The sequence below is a fragment of the Cucumis melo genome, chromosome 11 (assembly GCF_025177605.1).
Source record: "Cucumis melo cultivar AY chromosome 11, USDA_Cmelo_AY_1.0, whole genome shotgun sequence".
NCBI classification, from domain to species: domain Eukaryota; kingdom Viridiplantae; phylum Streptophyta; class Magnoliopsida; order Cucurbitales; family Cucurbitaceae; genus Cucumis; species Cucumis melo.
Window position 1 is genome coordinate 27,921,792 of NC_066867.1, and position 15,135 is coordinate 27,936,926.

General features: G+C 41.5%; 1 protein-coding gene and 1 pseudogene across 1 annotated transcript in view; both read right to left on the bottom strand.

The window, feature by feature from the left end:
- The window catches only part of LOC103503100 (pyruvate kinase 1, cytosolic-like), a 105,307-nt gene that overhangs the window by 3,948 nt on the left and 86,224 nt on the right, over positions 1 to 15,135 (bottom strand). The window lies entirely within an intron of this gene.
- LOC127143973 (ATP synthase subunit a-like) lies at positions 3,691 to 5,070 on the bottom strand (annotated as a pseudogene).

Below are 15,135 nucleotides of genomic sequence, written 5' to 3' on the forward strand. Positions count from 1 at the left end.
TTTTGGGATCTCCTCAATATTTCTAATTTTATTTCATAGAAATTCCCCTATTTCTACTAGAGGAAACCTGCAAAGGACAGAAATTTTCTGGTCTTGCACATTTAGTACATTGGCTAGCTATTGCTTTCTGTCTAAGCTAAGGGTGGAGGTAGGAGAGTAGTCCTTTTCTAGAGGAAGGAAAGGAATGAAATGAAAGGAGTAAAGACAAAAGGTAGGGGCTAAGAGGTTGATGGCTATTATGCCTCTTCCTCTTGAGAAGATTTGTCTTCTAGCTCAAAATAATCAGCTTAGGATTGCGTGGTATGTATATTTCTTATTCTTTTTTCCCCTAATCTATAACCATAGAAAAAGAATTCAAAAGCAGTTACGTGGGCCCTTTATATGTCATGAAGGCAATAGAAAGAAAGTCAAGCGGTGTCTACCCTATGGAAAAATTGTTAATTCCTTTAACTCCTATTCGAATTCGATTCTTGAAGAATGAGAGCTCTTAGTGAAATAGTGGTATGGTCTCAGTCTGACCAGGAAAATACAGCAAGTGTGAAGCTAGAGTGAGCTTTCTCTTTAGGTTGGAATCAGTACATCCTTAATATGTGAGAGGACGGTCTGGTCGTATTGCCTTCTAGTTCCTTCTTCCTTTCAACTCCTGCTTCTTTCTTCATTCACTTTTTTGCAGCCAATTCGAGTACTTTTTCCTCTACTCCCCTATCCAGTTTCAGTCTTTTCCATATAATCTGGTCCAAGCTAGGAAATCAGCCAAGGTCCTTCTTCATCTTCATCTTTTTTTTTTTTTTCCGTCTTCGTCAAAATAGATTATCACCTTTTTTTCTTGGGTCAGCCAAGTGAGACTTGTGTATCAGTCCTTCGCCCTTTCTTAGCCAGCAAATACGACACCACACACTTTGAACGACTATATGAGTGGGATCATAGGTTGACTTAGAAAGGTTTACCTTTTTTTTCAAAGGAAGAGAGAAAGAGATCGCCGATACAATAACTTGCTTTTACTAATAAAGAACTGGTAGTCAACTGAATTTTTCTCTTTCTGGCGGAGTGATCTTTTTCTAAAAAAGGAAATGGTAGCCTAGCCTAGATTTAGGCTACCCGAGCTATTCTTCCCTTCCTCTTAGTTTACAGGTTTCCTTTCGTCTTTCCAAATTGAGATTGGCTTGGTACTTTGCAATCTCAAGATATTTGGTCAAGATCTTTTACCTATTCTCGTGATAGATAAGGCATCTTTTGGCTACAGTCTTCAGCCTCGAACCAATAGAATATTTTTTTTCACGGGCATCATATTGATTTTCTTCCATAATTCTATTTTCTCAGTCTTCTTCTTAGCCCCACCTATGATTTTCCTTCTGACTTCTCAGCCAATCCTTTTCAAATATTTTAAAATAAGGAAGTAGAATGTTCGCAAGCCATTGCAAGCCTGGGCAAGGTATCCTATTCACCTAGGACAAAGCGGAGGCATTAAGCAGCCTTGTATGAGGCAAGTTGGACTAGGGATTAGATAGTTGCAAGAGTCAAAGGGGACTTGAGATATCCCATGACATGCCTCATCTCTCCTAAGTCAGGAGTATTCCGCTATCTTACTATATCACCTTCCAAGACAAAGCATATTGGGTATTATTAGCATATACTCGATCTATTAGATATATCTTAATAGAATAGACGCATATATCAGAGTAATAACCATCTCCTTGACTAATCATTAGGAGTCAGAAAAAGGGAATAGAGAGTAGAAAAATCCCAAGGCAAAGCCAAGATGTCGTGAATAGAGATTTTAGGTAAAGTATCAGAAAAAAGAAGTCTAGATGTGGAAGATAAAAGAGAAAAAAGAATGAAAGAAGGTAGAGAGACCAAAGAGGCAAATTCTTAGGAGATTTTGAGCATAAGAAGAATGAGAAAGAAGATAGAGAATCATAGGTAAATATAAACACTTTGGCTTTGATTCCTTTCTCCTTCCTCTAACTACAATCTTCTAAATATCAAAATTAGATTCTTTGCCAGTTACCAAAGATCTATTCCTAAACGAATTGATTGAGTCTAGAAGTATGGAAATTCATGAGGTTTTGACTTTATCTAGATACCATTGAAGGATCAAATAGTTAAGAATTAATATATTCCCACTACGGAAAAGAAAACCTCATTCCATTTTGATATAATACCTTACCAGATGATACAAATATCATGATTCCTATCTCTCATTCAAATCTTTTGAATCATAGCAGATAAGTAGGAAGATTTAGTGAGGCATAGCCTTGCCAAGGATACCAATTGGAGAATCGTCTTGATTCCTTTTATAGTAATCTTCAAGAAATGGGAAGGGTAGATATATTATAGAGGATTGACTTAAAGAATGAATTCAGTCTAATTCCATCTTCTTAAATTCTTTTAGCCTTGTTCATTATTTTTTGAATCTACCTATCATTTCTAATAATGGATATAATAAGATAGCCTTGCCAAGGATATAATTTCTAGATTTTTGACAGTGTCATGCCCTTCGACCGTAATAAGGCAGGTGCGGCTTACTAAAGCAAAGGGCAGACACCAATAAGAGTATTCTCAAGTCCTGTGAGTGAGGAGAGGGGGACAAAGTAGCGAGACTAAAAGGAGAGGGTCATGTGCCTGCATTAGGAATTGAGTGCTTTACGAATTCCTTCAACAACTCAAAGCTAGTCTTCTTGAGCAGCTGAATAGCCTTCACCTATCTTAATGGAATAGTTTCCAATCTTGACAAAGAGCTCTCACTGGTCTAAGATGAGAAAAGTGAAGGAAATGGAAATCCAGACTCCTAATCAACTCAGATTGGGAAGATCATTTGCAGGACGTCACCATGAAAAAAGTAGGACCACATTCGCTTTCGATCATGACCTCATTCTTCTTTTCTATTAAGAAGAACTTTCGATACCCTTCTCTTTCGAAAATGGGTGTGTCCCTATCGAAATCTAGAAGGAAGCAAAAGAATGCAAGACTTTCTATCATCAGATATTTCCAAATTCTTAGAGGAAAAACTCTCGCTTGGAAATAGCGAGAAGACGAATGAAATAACGATACTAGAAAAGGTATTAGAATGAAAGAGAGTTTCCCACGGAGCAGTTATCTCGCTTTCTATCTTTCTTCAGAGTCTATCCTTTCATCTGTTGACATTCTGCCTGAATCTTTGGTTGAAAGAATCGACATTAAAAGGCAAACTTTCCGTCGCTTCGCTTCGTGCCTTGCTTATCCTTTTTCTATACTGCATGCTGGCCAATCATAGATAGTAGTCACTTATTTCATTATGGCTAAATAAGCTACCATGGACGTGTTCAAACTACTAAAGCTCGTAGGAATAGTTCAAGAAGCGTATGTTTGGAGTCCTTTCGCTTGAAACTCAAGGGCTCCTTCAAGAATAAGGAATAAGTCATTTCGCTTGAAACTCCTAGCGAAGTCTCTCCTTTATGTTTGGAGTCGAGTTATTTCAAAAAAGAAAGGGCTCCCACCTAATAAGGATAATTACTTTCGCTTCGCCCCTCTCCTCATCATTTGGAGTTGAGTTATTTCATAATGCACTCATACCTAAGAATAATAAGGGATAGTGACTTTCGCTCTCAAATTCTTCGATAATTCTTTGATTCTTAATTTTGAGTTGAGTTATTTCATAATGCACTCCTGAACAGTCGTTTTGCTTTGCGCCTTACGGAGCCTCGCTTTTGTTCAATTATAAATAAATAACCATTTTCGATGGAGATTTGTAGCATCATTCAAGTAAATACAGGTTGAGATCGTAGAAAGATGAGCTTGTGATATAGCTACACCTAATTCCAAACCGGTTAATGCAAGAACAATAAATAAAGGACCAGGATCTCTTATGAAATAGAGAAGATTATTCATACATAGCATAGTCCAAGCAGACCCACTTAAAATCTTTACTGAACTATGACCGGCCATGATATTAGCAAATAAATGTATTCATGAGCTTAATGCGCGAAAACAATAAGGGATTAGCTCAAGGAGTATTAAAAAAGGTGCTAATGGTAGTGAAACTCTTACGGGTAATAAAAAACTGAAAAAATGAAGCCAATTTCTTTGAAATCCCACTATAGTAATAGCAATAAAAAGAGAAAACGAGAGACCCAAAGTAATGAGAAAATGACTTGTCAATGTGAAGCTATAAGGTATCATACCCTGGGGATTACGAAATAACAAAAAGTCAAAGTGACTGAGATGCGAGGGAAAAACTTTTCTTTCACATTTTCGGAAAGACCACCTATCTGTTCATTTACCAAGTTCGGGACAAAATCATAAATAAGCTTTACCAAGGATTGCCAAGCATTTGGTACTGAGTTTTCTCCTCCATTTTAGTAACAAAATGAAGCAGAAGTAGGACTGAACTGAGAGTTAGCAGCATAAACAAAGATGGATTTGTGAATAAGAAATAAAAGTTTCCTATATGCATAAAAATCAATGGGAGAATGGAAAATTGCTCAAGTGGGCTGTTGGGTGTCAGAGTCAGAAACACTTTTCATTTCATCCCTGTAGTTCTGCTTCTTTCAAGAAAAATGAAGAAAGACTTGTCGAAAATCGCAGTTTGGGTTGGTCCAACCAATTAAGAAAGGCATGGGATGGACATTGCTTGAGATAAGTCAAGAATAATCTATATATATAGAGACACTTTTTTTTAAGAAGAGTTAGAGTCATAAGGTTCATTGTGAGCCCCAACGTCAGAGGAATGAGCATTTTTGGGACTAGCCCGCTTCCCATACTCGACTCAGGCTATTGTTCAGTGCTCTTGAATGTGGAATCCTTTTTTCTAGTGGAATGACAAACGAACTCATATTTCATTGAGCCTCCTTCTCTCCTTTTAGTCGAGCCCTTGTTCATCAATTCAGCTTGAATCTTGGACTCCTTTCAGTCGAGCCTCCTCTTTCAAGTCTAGTGACTTTCTTTTTCTCAAATTCTTTGAGCATTCGAACCACTCTGAAGGAATCTAAATTCCATATGAACCTGTCATTCGGACTAATTAAGCTACGTAGAACCAGTTCAGATAGAGGTGGAGTAGAAGTTGAAATTAATAAGGACAATTCAATTACTCCAAAGGAGTTCTAGAGGTCTCGAGTGAATCAATGAATAAAGTCAAAGAATTCTCGAAGAATTTGAGCTTTGAATTCCACAGGTTCATATGGACAAATCAAAAGCTCCAGATGAGGTATGGAAGTAGCTCAACCATAGGAAGAGGGACGACTTTCTAATGTTCAAGATGTGAGACTGAAACCTTTTCGATCGGAATACGAATTTGAGATAAAAAAGGCCATCATTAGAGCAAACAATGCAATAGCTTCAGTTAGAGCAAAGCCCAAAATTGCATAACCAAATGATTGTTTAGCCAATGATGGATTTCGGGCCACATAATGGATCAAAGAACTGAAGATGTTTCCAATACTAATAATAGCTCTCGTTGAAGCAATTGTAGCAGTTCCCGCACCCATTGATTTTGTACCTTCTAACATCTTAAATTGTTTGATCCTCACACTTTTTGATTGAAAAAAAAAGATGAAAAGACAACCATGAGGCAAGGAAGAAGAAGAAAATCAAGCCTGAAGAAGAGACAAAAGTGGAATCAACTCCAAGCCTATCAAGGCAATGAACAAGGGCTCACATTAAGCTATCACCTAGACCATACATAAGAGAAGAAAGTTTAGTCAGAAAGTGAATATAGTATTTTGACTTCTCAGACATTAGAGAGAAAGTTGGCCTCAATGAGAATAAAGTCAAAGACTTTGAGTGGAAATGACTAATTTCAGAAAGAGGTTAGAACTCAACCGCCTCAATGAACAAGGGCTTCTCATCCGTGAAAACATTCCTCTTTACCACTACGTGGGGGCTTCCAAAGGAAAAGTCAAAATATGAGATTGAACCACTATCTTTCTCGTTTTTTACTCTAAAATCAATATAGAAAAGAGGATGGGAAGAGGCTGAAAGGTAGGGTAGGCGCCAACTAGGATCAGTCCGAGGACAAAGGAAAGGGTCGAAGAAGCTTGATGAGGCATCGACTGCTCGTACAGGACACACCCTGCCTTTGAAGTCGCCCTTGGTCTTGGTGAGACCTTTGGGAAGAGGCAAAAGGTGAGACTGAAGAGGCACCCCTTTCTCTCTTACTGTATTGAGAGCAAGACCATGTGCTCGTTATTCCACTCCACTCGATATTCCACGTAGAAGGACCTCGTTATTCCACTCCACTCGATATTCCACGTAGAAGGAGTTGAATGAAATCAAAAGTCCTTATTCTTAAAAGGCTTAAAGAATTTGAGAAATGCGACTTCTTCATTGAGGACCCCTTTTAGTGTGGAATTTCATGAGTCCTCCGGACAGGTTCATATTCCTTTTCATGACTCCTTCAGAGGTCTCGACTGAATCAATGAATAAAGGCTAAAAAAGAAGCGAAAACCTACGAAACCCACTAAATTCAAGGTTTGAATTGAAAGCCACGTAGCGAATAAAAAGGCAAAGGTTTTCAGACTACGACTGAAGACGGACGGAAGTAGCTCGCCCATAGGAAGAGGGAGTGGGATAATTAAGAAGAAAGCTCCTTCGTAGTATCCACTGAAAGTAGAAAATCAATGAGGCCTCCGCTCAAATTCTTTGAGCCTACATATTCCCACTTAGCATTCGGACCTCTTTGATCCACTAAAGAAAAGAGGGAACTAAAACTTCTGTCCGACTATCCACTTTAGGTCCAAGAAATTAGATGGAATAAATCAGTCCAAGGTGGAGTAGGAGTTGAGAAGAATGATCGAAGGAGTTCTATAGGGGAAAAAAGCAATGTTTTCATAGATTCAAAGGAGAGGCTTTGCAAGACACATGAAATGAGAAAGATCATCTTTCGGTCAGTCTTCTTTCTCATTCCTTTTGTTGTTTCATGAGAGTACTCAAAGCATCATCATTCAGACATCTTTCTGTTAGTCTTCTATCTTTCTCTTTCCCGCTCCATCTTTCGCTTCTCTTTCTCTTTCATTCTCTCTTTCTCTGTCTGCTTTTCCCGTCCTACGACATCAAAATAGAATATGATCCTTCCACTACCTTGTTCATTGATGTCTTTGATTTCGACTTTTATGAGGGATTATAGTTTAATTGGTTGAAATGTACTGCTCATAACGGTGATATTGTAGGTTTGAGCCCTACTAAGCCTACGACCCCTTATCTGAACCCTATTTGTGACGCTTCTTCACCGCCACCCTGCAGATCTCAATGATGCGAGGTGGAACTACATAAGCTGCCCTTTGGTCATGCCTCCTACACTTACCACTCACCTATGCTCTTGCAGCATGCCCCGACAAGACTATCATAATAATACGCGAAGCAGCTGAGCGGCTCGACCAAAGAGGAATTTGCGATAAGGAAGGCGTGATTGAGACTGAGAGAAAAAGTCGATGCGAAGGTTCAAATCTTCTCTCTTCGCGAGACGACCCATGAATCTCGAGATAAGAGCGTGGGGTTGGAATGGCTTGAAGACCCTACCGCATTCCAGCCCTGGGGCCTAAAATTGTCTTTTCTCCTCTTTCACCAGTGAGTGGTAAGTTTCCTTTTTCTTTAGGTACCTCTTGGATTTTGAGTTTGTTCCAACAGCTGCCACACATGAGATCCTAATCATCTTCCTTCCAGGTTTCTTGCCCGCTAGGGGAAGGAAAGTTCAGTGGCTTTTCCTTCTAGGATTGGAGAAGGTCAAACTCTGGGCGGGCTGCCGGGTTTCGCCTATGTTACGATTTCAGAAGATTGAACCTTGTTTGTTCAACAGAAGTCAAGGAGTTCCAAAGCAGGAGGTTATTCAATATTCAATATCGGGACCGCCTCGTCTATGTACTCTAAGCCACTCTTCAAGATGCGTGCGCGATATGAGAAAAAAAGAGTGGGAGGAAGCAAATAATGAAAAGCTAGGGTAGAGCCTCAGAGCCAACCCAAGTGAAGATCGACACTCGATAAGGAGATGCTTGCAAAAGGGAAAGCCGTGGAGACGGCAGACTCGACAATCAGGCACACCGTGAGGCTGACTTTTATAGCAGACCGGGAGGTTACAATTCCAGTTTTCCTCTTTCAATTTCGGGAGTGAATGTAGGAAGTTCAAACGATGGATCAGATGTGAAGATGAAAGCAAAGACGTCTTGAGGATCGATAGCGTAGCATTGTGGCCACCACAGTTCAAGCTATGTATGGCTGGCGCACAACCTACTGACTTCTTAGCCAAAAAAAAAAAAAAGAAAGTCAAAGCAAAGGCTAACTTTAGCATGTCGTATATTCTCTATTTGACTATTCAAGATGAAGGAAGAAAAAAAGAATAGAGTTTCTCATTTTAGTGGAATTCTCAAATTCTTTGAGCCTACATATTCCCACTTAGCGGTCAAACCTCTTTTATCGAAAAAGATGGAACTCAATTCAACTCCTTCGGAGCCTCCGAACGGGTTCGCATCCTCATCCTTTAGTAAGTATAGGTATAGAGATTCAGGCTAGAGAGACTATCTTGTCTTAATCAAAATAAAAAAGATAGGGTGAGACTGGGATTGAGGCTGAAACCTCAACAGACTAAGAGCGGAAATAGCAGCAGCCCTTATCTTTCTATCGATTCTGGTTAAGAGCCCTAACTTTTCCAGATGCTTTAGCCAAGCCTACATCTCAGACTTTTCCATTTCTTTTCGCAAATTCTTTGGTCCTCCCTAGCTTAATTAGGTCTGAAGGACTCTCAGAAACTACTATTGAAAAAGGAAATCGGGTAAGTAAAGGAAGTGAGAAGTTCAAGGAAAAGCTCGAGTATTTTTCAAATCATAAGAGGATATAAGAAGAAAGAAGGAAAAAAGAAGAAAGTCGTCAGTCTGGAGGACTTCTACTACGTCCAAGGTTAAGAAACTTTAAGGAAGGATCAATGAAATATGATTGATGCTTTTTTTCACATTTTCAAACCTTTATCCTTTATCAACTTAAATTCTTTGAGCCTGCTTTCCTCTTTCAAACCTACTAAAAAGATTCAAGCCGATTTTCCTTTTTCTTCTTTCTTCTTTAATTATAAGGAGCAAAGAATTTGCGAATGAGTCAGAAATCCATATGAACCTATCCTCCAGCGTGAAGCGAAACGACTATGAAGGAGCCCTTAATTTTTAGAAATAACTCCACTGAAAATTATAAGGATCAAAGAATTATCGAAGAATTTGAGAGTGGAACTCCTTACCGAATTTATGAGAGCCCTTGATTTTTAGAAATAACTCGACTCAAAATAGAGGCTCCGTAGGAGTTGAGAAGAATTTTCAAGCTCATTCCTTCCTTATTCTTTAAATTCAAAGGAGTGGAACTCAGTCAATTCCATATTCACCTCCGGACAAGTCAGAAATCCATATTCATCTTCAAGGTGCAAAGTAGCTCGACTAAGAAGGAGAGGTGAGAATAATTATCTTAGAATTTTCAAGCGAATTCCTTATTCTTCCAATTAGAAGGAGCACATTAAAGAAATAACTCGACTCAAAACGAAAGGAGAGACTCAATGTAATATGAGAATCCTTATCAAAGAATTCTCAAATTCTTTTCGAATTCCACACTAAATGGTTTGAGAAGCAACTTCACAGGTGCGAAGCAGCTCGACTCAAAATAAAAGAAGCGGTTAGGAGAAGAAAGATTCAATCTTGAACTCAAATTCTTTGAGCGTCGGACTTGGTTATATCCATATTAGCTTTCTGACTTTCAAGCTTTCCTTTCAGCGATAAGATACCCTCCTTCAAAAAGCCCTTAATCATCCTCTTTGGAAGAAAGGCTATGCTATGATAGAAGAAATAGAGGCTCTAAAGAAGAAGGAGACTTGGGAACTGATCACCGCTACGTGGGCCTTAGCAAGAGGCAAAGGTAGGGTTGGCTACGGGTGGGTATATACCCTGAAAGACAAAGCTTATGGCTCTATCCAGAGGGCCAGTGTTGTGGCGAAAGGTTTCACACAAACCTATGGCATCGATTATCTCGAGGCCTTTGCTCCTGTGGCCAAATTCCATAAAATTCCATGTCATTCTCTCAGTTGCAGCTAAGAGATCTTGGTCACTGCATCAGCTCGATGTCAAAAATGTCTTTCTTCATGGAGACCTCATGGTAGGTCGATCACATTTCCTCCACTTTTCAAGCTCTGGGGGAGGAAGGGAAAGAAAGAAGGTGAAAAAAAAGAAAAAACTTCTCTCAATTGAATCACAAATTCTTTGGTCATTGGTAGCTAAATTTAAAAGAGATATTCAGTTTGGTTACGAGGAAGATGGGTTTCTAGAGAAGGAATGCTGATCATTCCGTCTTCATAAAAAGGAAAGAAGAGGAAAAGTTCTCCTAGTGTACTCAGTTTAAAACTCTCAATTCACATGTCAAATTTAGATATTAGTCAGAAAGGCAACTAGTAAGCAAGTCGAGTAAGACAGATTAAGTCGAGCGAGCTTTCGCTAATACTAATAAGTCCAAGAAAAAGTCAAAATGAGCATAGAGATGATAGACGCTTATCTATAGTGGAGCTTGGTAGTTTTCCTTAAAATCGCTACCGATTTCAGAACAGAAAGGTGGTGGTCGAGACGTGTTAATGAAATCCATCCCATGAAACTCTCGTTCATTCTTGGGGTGAATAAATAAAGAAGGTCTCGAACCGCTACATGTGTTCGGGATCAACCTCAATGAATTATGGCGTCAGGGGCTTGGTATAGATCCGTAGCCCGCTCTAGGTCTTTCACCTCCACTGGGACTAGGCATGGGGAAAAGCTCTCCCTTCCTGGTTCTTCTGTAGTTGGATTCTCCGAAACCACAAGAATCCTTAGTTAGAATGGGATTCCAATCCACTACGCGGTACCTTTTGAGATAAAGAGAAGAGTTCCTCTTTAGCACAGTACGATAAAAGTTGTAAGCTGTCTTCGAGGGGAGTTCTTGTCTATCCTTGGCCTCTATGGTAGAATTAGTCGGGGGCCTGAGAGGCGTTGGTTTACCCTGTGGCAGATGTCAGCGATTCGAGTCCGCTTATCTCCAACTCTTTCACTTAGCTGATACAAAGAGAGAGAAATCAATTTTTCTGATTCGGCAGCTCGATCTATGATTTCGAATACATAGACGTTGATAAGATCCTTCCATTTAGCAGCATCGCTACGTGGAGATGGCATAGCCTTAAAGTGAAGGGTCAGGTTCAAATGAAGAAAGGCTGGCGGTGGATACCTATGCACCCAGAGACGAGGAAGGGCATAGTTAGCGACGAAATGCTTCAGAGAGTTGCAAATAAGCGTAGATCAGGAGGTCAACCTTTCAAACTGCTGCTGAATCCATGGGCAGGCAAGAGACAACCTGGCAAACTGAAATATCTTAGTAGCCAGAGGAAAAGAAAGCAAAAGTGATTCCCGTAGTAACGACGAGTGAAATGGGAGCAGCCTAAACCGTAAAAATGAGGTTGTGGGAGAGCAATGCAAACGTAGTGCCGCTAGGCAAAGCGGTGGAGTGTTGCACCCTAGATGGCGAGAGTTTAGTAGCCGAAAGCATCCCTAGCTTACGCTCTGACCCGAGTAGCATGGGGCACGTGGAATCCCGTGTGAATTAGCAAGGGCCACCTTGCAAGCCTCTGACGGGGCTCCTGGCTGACCTATAGTGAAGTAGTACCGTGAGGGAAGGGTGAAAAGAACCCCCATCGGGGAGTGAAATAGAAGATGAAACCATCAGTTTCCAAGTAGTGGGAGGAGACCAGGACTCTGACCGCGTACCTATTGAAGAATGAGCCGACGACTCATAGGCAGTGGCTTGGTTAAGGGAACCCACCGGAGCCATAGCGAAAGCGAGTCAGAATGGGGCAATTCTCACTGCTTATGGACCCGAACCTTTCTTCTTCAGGATGCAGCTTGGGTGAAACTAAGTGGAGGTCCGAACTGACTGATGTTGAAGAATCAGCGGATGAGTTGTGGTTAGGGGTGAAATGCCACTCAAACCAGAGCTAGCTGGTTCTCCCTGAAATGCATTGAAGCGCAGCAGTTGACTGGACATCTAGGAGTAAAGCACTGTTTCGGTGCGGGCAATGAGAGCAGTACCAAATTGAGGCAAACTCTGAATATTAGATACGATCTCAAAATCACAAGGGTCAAGGTCGGCGAGTGAGACAATGAGGGATAAGCTTCATCGTCGAGAGGGAAACAACCTGGATCACCAGCTAAGGCCCCTAAATGACTGCTCAGTGATAAAGGAGGTAGGGGTGCAAAGACAGCCAGGAGGTTTGCCTAGAAGCAACCACCCTTGAAAAAGTGCGTAATAGCTCACTAATCGAGCGCACTTGCACCAAAGATGAATTGGGCTAAGCGATCTGTTGAAGCTATGGGATGTCAAAATGCATCGATAGGGGAGCGTTCCGCCTTAGAGGGAAGCACCTGCACGAGTAGTGGTGGAAGAGGCGGAAGCGGGAATGTCAGCTTTTTTAAGGCAAACATTGGTGAGAATCCAATGCTCTGAAAATCGCTTTGTGGGGGTTCCTCCGCAAGGTTCATCCACGGAGGGTGAGTTAGGGCCTAAGATTAGGCCGAAAGGTGTAGTCGATGGACAAGAGGTGAATATTCCAGTACTACCTCTTGTTGGTCCCGAGGTACGGAGGAGGCTAGGTTAGCAGAAAAATGGTTATCGGTTCAAGGATGCAAGGTGCCCCTATTTTTTTACGGTCAAAAGGGGTAGAGAAAATACCTCAAGCCAATGTTCGAGTACCAGGCGCTACAACGTTGAAGTCACCCATGCCATACTCCTAGGAAAAGCTCGAACGACCTTCAACAAAAGGGTACCTGTACCCGAAACTAACACAGGTAGGTAGGTAGAGAATACCTAGGGGTGCGAGGCAACTCTCTCTAAGGAACTCGACAAAATAGTCTCGTAACTTCGATAGGAGAGCCTAAGACCAAAGCCCTAGTGAACGACAGCCGTCACTATAACGATCCCCATGGAGCGGTAGCAAAATTCCTTGTTGGGTCAGTTTCGACCCACACAAAAGGCGTATCGATTTGGACACTGTCTCGGAGAGAGGCTCGGTGAAATTGACATGTCTGTGAAGATGCAAACTACTTACACCTGGACAGAAAGACCCTATTCAGCTTCACTCTTCCCTGGGATTGGCTTTGGGCCTTTCTTGCACAGCCCATGGAGCGGTGAAAGGTGAAGAAGGCCCCCTTCCGGGGGGGCCCGAGCCATCAGTGAGATACCACTCTTCTAGAGCTTGAATTCTAACCTTGTGTCAGGACCTACAAGCCAAGCGACAGTCTCAGGTAGACAATTTCCATGGGGCGTAGGCCTCCCCAAAAGGTAATGGAGGCGTACAAAGGTTTCCTCAGGCCAGATGGAGATTGGCCCTCGAGTGTAAAGGCAGAAGGAAGCTTAACTACAAGACCCACCCAACAGGGATGAAAGTCGGCCTTAGTGATCTGATGGTGCCGAGTGGAAGGGTCATCGCTCAACGGATAAAAGTGACTCTAGGAATAAGAGGCTGATCTTCCCCCAAGAGCTCACATGGGAAGGTTTGGCACCTCGACGTCGGCACTTCGCCACTAGGGGCTGTAGTATGTTCCAAGGGTTGGGCTGTTCGCCCATGAAAGCGGTATATGAGCTGGGTTCAAAACGTCGTGAGACAGTTCGATCCATATCCGGTGTGGGCCTTAGAGCATTGAGAGGACCTTTCCATAGTATGAGAAGATCGGGAAGAACGCACCTCTAGTGTACCAGTTATCATGCCCACAGTAAAGGTTGGGTAGCCAAGTGCGAAGCGGATAACTGCTGAAAGCATCTAAGTAGTAAGCCCACCCCAAGAGGAGTGCTCTCCTATTCCAACTCCCCAGAGCTTCCGGTAGCATAGCCAAGACAGCAATGGGTTCACAGTGAGATGAGCTGTTTATCATCACGATAGGTGTCAAGTGGAAGTGCAATGATGTATGCAGTTGAGGCATCCTAACAGACCGGTAGACTTAAACCTTGTTCCTACATGACCCGATCAATTCGATTAGGCACTCGCCATCTATTTTCATTGTTCAACTCTTTGACAACACGAAAAAACCATTGTTCAACTCTTTGACAACATGAAAAAACCAAAAAAAAAACTATGCCCTTCCTCTCTATCTATCCAAGGGATGGAAGGGTAGAGGCCTTTGGTGTCCCCTCCAGTCAAGAATTGGGGCCTCACAATAACTAGCCAACATGCTTTTCTCTCATGCCTTTCTTCGTTTATGGTTCGATATTCTGGTGTCCTAGGTGTAGAGGAACCACATTAATCCATCCCAAACTTGGTGGTGAAACTCTACTGCGGTGACGATACTGTATGGGAGGTCCTACGGAAAAATAGCTCGACGCCAGTCTTTGAGCCTTTGTTCTGAAATTTTCTTTTCACCCTTTATGAACTTCGTTGCGCTCCTTTGAATTTCAGGATAAGGACTTGGCTTTCATTCCACAAATTCTTTGCGCATCTCCTTATCGTTTTGAGTCACCCTTGTTCATTGAGCCTCCTTTGAATTGGAAGAATAAGGAATTTCCCTTTAAAGTCCTAACCTTTGTATCCTTTCATTTTGAGTCGCCCTTGTTCATTGAGGCTCCTTTGAATTTGAGGATAAGGACTTCACTTTCAACTCCTAACGGAGCCTCTCATTTCTAACCTCAGTTGAGTTCAACTCAAATTTTTTGACCTTATTGTTTTGAGTGGAGTTATTTCATAATGCACTCCTTCTAAGAACTTTTTCAGTCGCCATTCTTCATTGACTCCTTCTTGTTAGTCGACTTTCTTCAAACTGGGAGTCGAGTTTTTCCCTACTCCGCCTCTGGACTTGTTTTAGTTGAAATGGAAATTTAATTTATGGAATTTCATGAGTCCTTCGGACTACTCGTCCTCCGTAGTTTCATCTGGCTCCGTTTTCTTCTTCAAGGGAAAGAGATCATGAAGTTCAAATTTAGAGATCAAGATTCTCTCTTTCTTCTTTTCTTGTTCAATGATCTTTCTCTTAAGCCCACATAGGGGTCAAGCTTCTTCTCTCTACTTCCTTTCCTTGCTTCTATCCTTGGAAATCGCTCCTCTCTTTGATTCTCTCCTTTCGCAATTTCTTTGTTCATAGCTACGGGGTTCGACGACGCTCAAAGAATTATCGAAGCGACTGAAAGTTTTCCTTTTAT